At 40.3% G+C, this 10,163-nt stretch overlaps 1 long non-coding RNA gene across 1 annotated transcript; it reads left to right on the top strand.

The window, feature by feature from the left end:
• Positions 1 to 5,000: 5,000 nt before the first annotated feature.
• Positions 5,001 to 9,499, top strand: LOC117947540. Its single transcript, XR_004657262.1, has 3 exons — positions 5,001 to 5,106; positions 8,265 to 8,267; positions 9,488 to 9,499. It is a non-coding gene; the product is annotated as an uncharacterized LOC117947540 (long non-coding RNA).
• The last annotated feature ends 664 nt before the right edge of the window (positions 9,500 to 10,163 follow it).

The following is a 10,163-nucleotide window of genomic DNA, read 5'->3' as shown; positions in this document are numbered from 1 at the left end:
GCTTTCTGAAACCAGTGAGTTTATAAGTCATAAGCAGGGCAAAGATTTCGATTTGATGACTACATTTGATTCCAGACCACAGACAATACCTGCACAGAGCCCACAGCCTCGCAAAAACGTCATTTGAGGTCGTATTTGTGGGATTATGTTTGTAATAAAAGTATTTTAGGGCAATTCAGGCTCAATTCAGAGGCGCTGTGGTCATCCCTGTGCGTCTTTAGCCAGTGGCCGAGCTGCCAGTAATGCACGGAGCCTGGCAAATCAGTATAGTGTTAAATCCAGGAAAATCTACATGATGAGGATGTGGAAGGTCAGGAATAATAACTTAGGCCTATTGAGATTTTGTTTCCCAGTTCAATTTTCCTCCTGTGTTAATCTGAGACCTAACAACATGATCTGCGTGAGGCTGAATGCAAAAACAAATACATTTTAACGTAGCCTTTATAGTCCATTAGACCTATCTCAAAGGTCTGAATCTCTCATTTACTGATTCAAGTTTACAGTTGATCACACTGTATATTTTCAAAAGAAGGCCAACTGAAAAAAATAAAGAAAAAAAGCTAGGCGGGAGCAAAATGTTCAGGGAAATGTGTGGAAGAAAAAAGGAAGCAGTTCACTCCACCTGATGTGAGTCAGGAATGACAGCTCTTACCCACCAGGAGTCAGTCAGTAGGCTGATACTTTAACAGTCCGTCTGTTAATGACAAGCTGCTAACAGGGAGTCCCTCCTCCTCTTCCTCCTCCTCAACACTAATCAGTCATGACGCCTGATGCGATGCTCTTTATGTTAAAATGTAGGGTAGGTGTGTATCAAATATTTACAACCAACTTTAATTAAATCGGAGGCTGTAAAGAAAAGCTGCCTCATGGTATTGAAGGTAATGATGCATGCACAATGGGATTACCACCATGGTGATGTACCTGGGGGAAAGCACAGATAATGGTCATGATGGGCTCATATAGCAGCGTATGCCTGAAGCAGCTAACAGGTCAATTAGCCTGTCCTATAGACTATACAGTGTTTTACATACGGCTAAAGCAGCTGCTCCGAGCAGAGGCAATCAAGAGACACATCAGCCAGCTGTAAATGGAAGCTGGTCTGGATGCCGGGGAACAGAAACCACTTAAATGTTGTGTGAAAACCAACATTTAGATTAAGGAAATAAAAGGACCTGAAATGAAAGGAAGGATTCATAAATAGATGTTTTAGTATAATCTTGGTGTTATTGGTGACAGTGGTGGACTCAGGGGGAGGGGACAAACACAAGACATTCTGTTTGTCTGACATCTTTAATCTGAGGCGAGACATGAACTCTGTGATAAACTACAATGAAACATAATAACAAATTGCTTAGGTAGCCTATATATGCACAACCGAATCTCCCTAATACACGCTTTCCTTTTGGTAAATTACATTTTTCATTAGGGAGGGGGAGATGGCGGGTGCCTATGAGAGCATGTTTGCATAATCCAAAACAGATTTTAGATAATCTGTGAATGAGGCACAAATGTGCAAAAAAAAAAGAAGAAAAACAAGCTATGGTAAACATGAACACTTGAACAGGTTTGACATTTTTAATCCATGACCATCCTTTGTATGAAATCAGAGACTGTTATTATCACTGTTATTATTATCAAACACCTCCATAAGGGTACATTCAGTCAACCCCTGCCTGTCATGGATCCTTGATCTTTTCTGGGACAACTTGCTGCTTGCACCCTATATGCTCTTTTCAAGTCCACAGGCCAGCTGACTGTCATAAACAATGGGGGTTCTGGTTAAGTCAGTGTTTGGGACATGACACACTTTTACTTTATTTTCAATTGTGTAGCTCACCTTAAAACTACATGTTTTTGGTGCTCATCTGTACATCTGTAAATGTTTAAAATGCAACGCAGAGAGTGAGAATAATATTACTGATAATTTTTTTTCTTAATGATAGTCTGCTATATTTCACACAACGGGATCAAAGTGACAATGTTGGAAGTGTAGAAATTTAACACAGACCTTTTAAAATTGTAAATTGTATTTTAAGAATTAAAACATGTGTTCTTCACTTTGTGAGGATATGAGTTTAAAATGTGTATTGTCTAACAAACTGTGATTTTTGTAGGTCAACTTGTTTGGATTGCAGAAAACTACATGTGAATTTGAGCAATTCAAAATTCAAGGACAACTCTTTTATATAATCCACATGAATATAAATTTTGACAGCTCAAACGCCTTGGAACATTGGATACAGTTAGCACAGTTATTTAGCTATCCACTAAAATAGTTTTCTTTTTTCTTCTGGCACTACACATCTTTTAAGACAGGTGTCAACTGTTTGCTTAAATGTAACTTAAAATGGAAAATATACTGTACACTCAAAAAGCAATGGGGAGATAAAGAAATCCCATCCCTATCATGAGTCTGAGAAAGTTAAGCCTGTAAGGCTCGAGTGGCATGGGAGTGAACATTTTAAGCATCACATGTCCTTTATCATTTGTATTGCTATTTCTCTTAAACAGCGCCTGAAAGGGGTTGAGCCCAGTTTAACAATGACTGTTACTGTGGTTTGTTGTACTATAGGTCAATGAGGGGTTAACCTCTGACAAAGCACTGTCAGGGACATCCATCACATGTGCACTTCACATTAAGGCCCTCACTTAATGAGCATGTGCCCACGTTGTTAAAGATTATTAATTGTTCTGACATGATAGCAATGGCCTCTTCGTATAAATGGAAGACATAACAACAACAACAACAACAACATCTCAAACAATAATTTGCCCTCTAGTCTCACAAAAGAGGCAACATGGAGGTGCCGTTTGATGTGTCCCACGCTGGGTAGCTAAGGCTCATAAAACAAAGTCTTTGTACCAGTGGCTCAGAGTTCAGATGAGGGGGACACTATACACACTTCATTACATTTTGTCAAAAGGCGCAATGAAATGTGTGTGGGACATTGTTTCTGTGCATGTCTTCCTCCATGGAATTTCTGATTGCCGATGTTGCTACAAGGTCTCTGCTAATGAGTTTTGTCAAAGACAATTATGGACTTTGTGGAATGGCCAGAGAGGGGATGAAAAGCTGGCTTTGTGCAGTTTGGATAGATGTTGCATTGCGACCCCTTCTTCTTTCTATGCCCCGTGTTTGACCAGCGCTGTTTGTGTCCGCAAAAATCCAGGTCTCCGTTCCATCATCAGTGCTGTACTCAATGCAGAGTAATCCGCTCCAGAACATTTGCCCACTCAAGTGTATCACCAACAGGACCCCAGTGAACCGACCGGAGTATGGCACAGAAAGATGACAGTGCTGCCATTCCCAGGGCCTTGTTTCTTTTTCAGACCTCATTTCCCTTAGAGTAAGTAGGCTCTTGGAGTCTCCTCTGGCCTGTTAAGTGTGGGAATAAAGACTTGTAACCAAATTCTGAGCCTCTTTCTGCCTCTCATCTCAGTTCCCTATAATTATGAAAGCTCAAGTGAAACTACAGTATGACTGTAATATTCACCCTGTTACAAAGCTATTTATCTTCACTTTCATAGCTTCTGCGGCTTGCCCACTGATTCTCCCTTGGTGTCAATTCCACTGCTCAACCAAAGGTCAATCTCACTACTACTGGAAGGAGTACAAATGGTACAATGGGGATTGTTTGAGCAAATATTGTCATGTTTACTTTGAACATGCGGAGGAAAAATCAGGTCAAAAAGGCCCAATTACACAGTAAAAGGCTCACCCACAAGGAGACACTATAAACTAGGTTCTTCCTGAATGTCCTCACGAGAGGAGCTTTGGTGTAAGGCCTGAATCCTTACTTTGTGCCCATGGAGTGCTTAGCTGTGTGCGCTTTTCTTCCTGTTATCCTGTTTGTCCTTTTATGTTTGTCTGCTGTACTGGCAGTTTTCTGTTTCTGACCTTAGGATGGCGTCACCACCATCAGAATAATCTCCTGAGTCATTTTAATGCCCTTTAATAATCCCCCAATGTCATTTTTAATCTTGCGGTCTCCTTCTGTTTTTCTTCTCCTTCATGTGGGGCATCTGTTGGCCTTTAATGCATGCTGTTGAGTTTACATTTGACTTTTAAACGGGGTGTATCGTGTCATGGCTGGACCAAAAATTAGACATTTATACCAAATTTTACAGACTCTACAAGCCCTGTTGCTTTTGCTGAAGTCAAAGCAAATTTTAGTTATGAAAAATATAACACCTCATATGCAAGCAAGGCTTATGTGACTGACAGGGTCAATGTATTGACATTAAAAATAACATGAAAATAGGGTTCTGTTGCTGATGTTGTGGATGGCCATGTTAATTTACCTTTCACCCTTTGATTCACGAGAAACAAAAATAATTGGGTAATTTAATCATAACTGACTTAATCATCATGTGTACACTAAATCAAGAGAATGATCTATCGCCCGACTGTCTTTAACTTTTTATTTTAATAATTATTTAATCTCACTGCTGCCATACCTACAATATTTTATGGTTGTGTTTGAGCTACTTTAATAAACTTTGCTATCCTCATAAACCCACTTATTCCTACATGATGGTGGAGACCAAAACAGAGCTAAAAGTCATTTAGGAATGTATCACTAATAATATTATAATTGTTGCTACACGTCTGCCAGATGTGAACAGTGGTGGACTCAGACAGTCTTAGGAGCAGGGGTGGAAAGAAGTGCAGAAGTTCTGGCATGTATAGGCAGACTGTATGGCACTGCATCACATTTTTTTAGTTTTAAAGCAACCCTAGAGTGCACTTCATCACATTTCTCCACTGGAAGGGCACTCTAAGGGCACATTTTTTCCTGTTTTCTCGATTTAGGGCACCCTAGAGGGACCTTATCATGTTTTATCTACCAAAGCAGCATCCATGAAGGCCCTTTGCCATTTGTTTGGATGAACAGTCAAAAATACAGTAGCATGGCTGGTTAATGATTGAAAGTTTTAATTGCAATTAAAAGCATGATTTCCCTGATTAATCACGATTAATCGCATTGTTACACGCAAAATACAATAATGATTTCAAAAGTAGTGTATAGTGCAATTTTAAATGTTGTGCCATATGAACAAAAGTGCCATTACATTTGTTCTGCAAACATTTAACATCAGCATTTTGTCACGCGTACGCTTCAGCATTATGTCTCTCTTCTCTTTTCATTACAGTCAGAGCATTTGAATTCAGCACCCAGTGTAACGAGGTGATGTGGTAACCCAGTGATGTCCAGTAGTCCCCAGTGAGAGCAACAGCGGGTGCACATTGTAAAGTTGTCACTTTCCACTTTAAAATGAAAATGGCAATGTAGAAGTTACGTACTTTTCTCCATTTCTCCATTTGTTGGTTTGGTTATGAACAATTATTGCTTTTACGGTCACGGAGACTTTTACAAATTAAAAGCCTGTGAGCAATAGACTTTTACAATAACAAAACTGCGTAAATGTGTGATAAAATAATTGTCTCCCTTAATTAATTAATCGTATATAATTGGAGGACAGTGCAACCTGATAAAATAACTTTCACTTTCTATGGTGTTTCTATGGTTTCAGGTTTTATAGAAGGGATGATACTATTTCAATTTTGCAGTCGTACTAAACCAGTAAAATGTTTGTTTGTTTGCAGTTCATTGGTTTGGAGAAAAGTGCAATGTGGTGTATTCAACATGTGCAGACCCACACACACAATTTAGCAACTTCTCATTCCATGGACACAAATCACATTTAAGGACGAATTTCTGGTTTAGGATGTTTTAGGGTGAGAAGAAACATGTCACAATAGTTTTTCTTTTGTTATGCTGTATAGGTGACAGCCTCAGGAGCAGTTCATTTGGACTGCAGACAGCAACAATGTTCAACAACAGTATTCTGCAAAGCAGCAGCAGCACTATCAATTCTCTTCAATTTATGTCTCCAATTTCCCGAGTTCAGCCTGTGCCAACACCACTGCAGATTTGACAGATGAAGTCCAGCATGTAAAGCCAGCAGCGTGTCTCTCTCGGAGACACCTTTGTCTTTCTTCGAAGATATGCAGCACAATGAGTAGCTGTAGCAGTAGCACCTGTAATGAACAGCCTCCTCGACCTGAGCACAGAGTATTTCCACTACATTAGTTCCGTCGGCTTCATGCGGGCAGGAGGAAAACTCGCAGCAGGGCTGTGTAACAGTATGGTGTCGACAGCACTCTTCTCCATGGGGCCTGCCTCTCTGTGTGAAGCTCCTGTGTAGGATTAGACACTGGTGTGCAAGTCAAATGGTTGCTAGCTCTAATGGAGTCTCCACACCTGCCTGATTTCTACTTCAGCTCTGCTTACTGTTACTCATGGTCCTCAAATATCAAGCAGACACACCAAGGAATGTAGAGGCATTTCCAAGAACAGTATTTTCATGATTACCGAACGTATCATTACTGTGACAATGGTGGTTTCAAAAACATATGCATGCAAAGTGACTAAAAATGACAGAAGAGCACTTTGAAGCAATTATGTCATGATAAATACTTACAAAAGGCTCTTGATCAAAAACAAAAGTAATTCAAGACACTGGGGAGAACCGCGTGGCCTATAAATCAAATTGCATGCTTTAAATACATTGTGTAGAGGCAATGAAATGTGAAAAATGGCTTTGTTTATCACAAACAAACCAAATAGGCTCTCATCAAGCGGCATCAGTGCATGGGCCATAAAGTGCCCCACAACAAGGCATTGTTGTTGTGGAGGCATGCCAGTCGTGGTTTGATATAGCGGCGCAAATACGAGGCATCAAAGAGGGGCAATTGAAACACGCTCCATATTCTACAGCAGCAAGGTAAACAGCTGAGGGGAGAGGAGGAGGTGGAGGGAGGGGGTGGTGGCGAAAGACTAGGGAGGAGGGAGCAGCAGCAGAGGGAGGTGACACACAGACCACACATTTTCAAAGTTCACTCTTAAACACAGTACACTCATAAAAGTACAGGTCCCACTATTCACGGGTGGGATTTCTCTCTGTCCCTCTCTCTCTCTCTTATAGCATGCAGGCAAACAGCCCAAACCCCCGAGCTGTGTCAAATGATGGAGCATCATAATTATGCCCTTTTTATTGGCCATCTTATTCCCGCTATATGACTGATGCTGCTCCCAACCCTAAGTGTTTCCATTTGCACTTTCATGTGGCAAACAAGCAGAGAAGCCATGGCTCGCCTTCCTTTCAAAGGTGGGCTGACAAATATTTATGGCTTGACGTTGATGTCACTTTTAATCAGGGCTGGTGACCTGTTACGGAGGAATCTGGATGCTGGAACATGCTTATCTCTTCCGTAATAAATGAGCCTTCAAAGGTCCCACTGTGCTTGCATTATGCGGTTGTCTAAAAATAATAACTGACACATTTCTTTAGAATCACTCATAATCAAGAACCCAAAGGAGGCAAATGCAGATCTCTGCTGTACCATGGCAGAAATAAATCAATGACCTCCCTCTACTGGTCAGAGGCCAAACTACAGTAGAGTGAATTGCCAGCCCCTCTGACTCCATCTGCTTTCATGACCCGGGAAGAAAAATTCAACAAGGTGAGCCAGGGTTTGTCAAGGAAATATTCTTAACAACATAAAATAACACAAATTCTGCTTCCTCATTCTATGTTTTTGGATAACTTACATATTACATTTGTTTTATGTGTCCTTTTAGAGATATTTAAGGCATGAAAAATGACACACAGAGAACAATCACGCAAACTGATGTATTACATTTAGAGTACAAATTATCCACATCCTGTGTACCCAAATCCCTTTAAAACTCAAGGATAACTTGTAAAACCTTGCAGGAGTCAAAAGTAAAGAAAAGTCCCATCCATTTTAAAAAATGTGTTATACATTACTGTGGGCAATTGAGGATATGATGGATGGCAAAGTAAGCCAATAAGAGATCTGTTGATGAAGCATTATTAATAGAAATTACCTCAAACTTCCAGACTTCATATCCAAGCCAGTCAAGATGTTCTGTAAGCCTGTGCTTTGGTTTAACTTCTTCACTGTTGTCCCCGTCTGTAATCCTGCACTGTGTTTAAGGCTGTCTAGTTTGAAATCTAGATTTATGACACCAATATGTTCTTTTCCATGCTTTAACAGCCTATAAGGCATTATGGGAGGGCTCCCTTAGTGAAAACAGATATTTTTCCTCCATATTAGGAGTTATGGGGAGAGTGATCCTTAAAAATGAAAGCCATACATCATTTCCCTTCACGATTATACCATTAACAGGAGCATGGTTTTGTCGTTTAGGTCATGCCAATAGTTTGGGCTTGAGGTTGTGGCCGTGGGGAAGGAGCATGGAGCGGCGCATGTTCCCCTTTGCCAGCGAGAGGGAGGCTTTGGAAGAGCTGTAGTTTGTCTTGGTGGTCCTGTGTTAGTGCTTCGGCTTTCTTAGCCTGATCACTGTAGACGTTATCCGCATCTGCTCTGGATTTCGCCTTTCTTTTTCCCTCTCCGTCTTCCAATTGGAGTTTCTATATTGGGCCTGGTTGTGGTCTTCCAGAGACACCCCACGACAAACTATTGAAGAATTTTGCACTCTACAAAAGGCGCCGGATGCCAACAAAGTACATATTAAATTTGTTACTAATTTTAAACTTGGCATGGCGGACCACGTAGCTGCCACTAGCTCACTGGAAGCAGGCGGGTTCAGCCCCACTGCAACCACAACCACAATACAAACAAAGCATATGGAACAGCAGCTCCCAGTGTACTACTGACAGTAAATGTTTAGAAAAGGAACTTTTAAAAATAACCTAGTGTAATAGAATTAGTGGGAGAGAGGCGCCTGGCAGCATGTTTTCCTCTTTTTCAACTCCTGTACCAGATTAGAATAATAGTTTGAGAGGCATAACCAAAACTAAGAAATTGATGAGGCTTCTTTTGTGTTTTAAGATCATTCTCGTGAGCTGCCAGTGGCTGGGAAATCCTGGGGCATCTTTTTCATTTAGCAACTCATTTATTTGTATTTCTAACCTTCCAAAAGAGCACTTTAAAATGAAAAAATGAAACAGAAAATCTAAATTCAATAACTTACTGCGCCATGTGCATGCCATGGTACTTTAGTTGATGCCATTGAATAAAGTAATAAATCAGAAGCACTCAGATTTTTTACTTAAGTACAAATAGTACCACAGTGCACTCAACTCTGTAGCAATTAATGTCATTTTATTTAAGTCTGTTAGTGACAAGCTGCTAAAAAGTACAATTGTGTTTGCATTAAAATATACTTAAAGTGCCAGCAGTAAAAGTACTTAGTTTGATAATGTTTATTGTGGGAATAATTCTATTGATAGTTTAATGTTCAGCATCACTTCAATGTTGAAAATGCTAATTTTCTTTAACTTTAAACAGCCTAATCCATCACAATATCATAATTTATTTGTCCATTATGATTTTTTTATCATTAATCTAAACTGCAAAGTAACTAAAGCTGTAAAATAAATGTATTATACAAAAATGTAGAATATTTGCCTTTCAAATGTGGTAGGGTAGAAGTATAAAGTAGCATAAACTGGAAATACTCAGTACACACTTTCCTTCTGCTTCTGGTGAAAGAAAACCAGAAGCAAAAGAACTTGGATGCATGTTATTTCCTACCTTGTCCAGCAGCAGACAAATGAGCTGCAGCCATGGAGCTTTCAGCATCAGTGTGAAATCACTGCTATTAGCACCAAACACAGCTTCATGGATCTGCAGCTTCTGGTGACAAGGTTGCAAGATTTGTTTTATAGGCGTATGTCTATTTGTGTGTGGCTATTTGACAGTGTGAAACTCACTGTGGTATTCTCTGGTTTCTTTCAGCTTTCTCTGGTTTCTTTCAGCTTTTGCCTCTTCCCTCCAGGTCATGCTTATTGTCTAAGTGGCTGGGTTAAACAGGATGTTGTTGCTGGCCCCTGCTGCATCTGTCACCCATGGAACTGCAGTGACCTCTAGAGACAGTTCTCCCCACATACAGTGTGGAGGCAATGGGAGGTGTTTTGGCAAAAATCAGGTGAGTTAAAAGTGTGTGTGTGTGTTTGTGTGTGTGTTTGTTTGCGTTTGTGTGTGTGTGTGTGTGTGTGTGTGTGTGTGTGTGTGTGTGTGTGTTTGTGTGTGATCACAGGCAAGTTAAGACTGCGCATGGCTTCAGGGCCAAACCTGAATGCGTCGTTAAATGCATGTGCACAAACTG

The sequence above is a fragment of the Etheostoma cragini genome, chromosome 1, assembly GCF_013103735.1.
Source record: "Etheostoma cragini isolate CJK2018 chromosome 1, CSU_Ecrag_1.0, whole genome shotgun sequence".
In the NCBI taxonomy this organism is placed as follows: Eukaryota; Metazoa; Chordata; class Actinopteri; order Perciformes; family Percidae; genus Etheostoma; species Etheostoma cragini.
The sequence above is the reverse complement of the archived record's forward strand: the minus strand, read 5'-3'. Positions and strand labels throughout refer to the sequence as shown.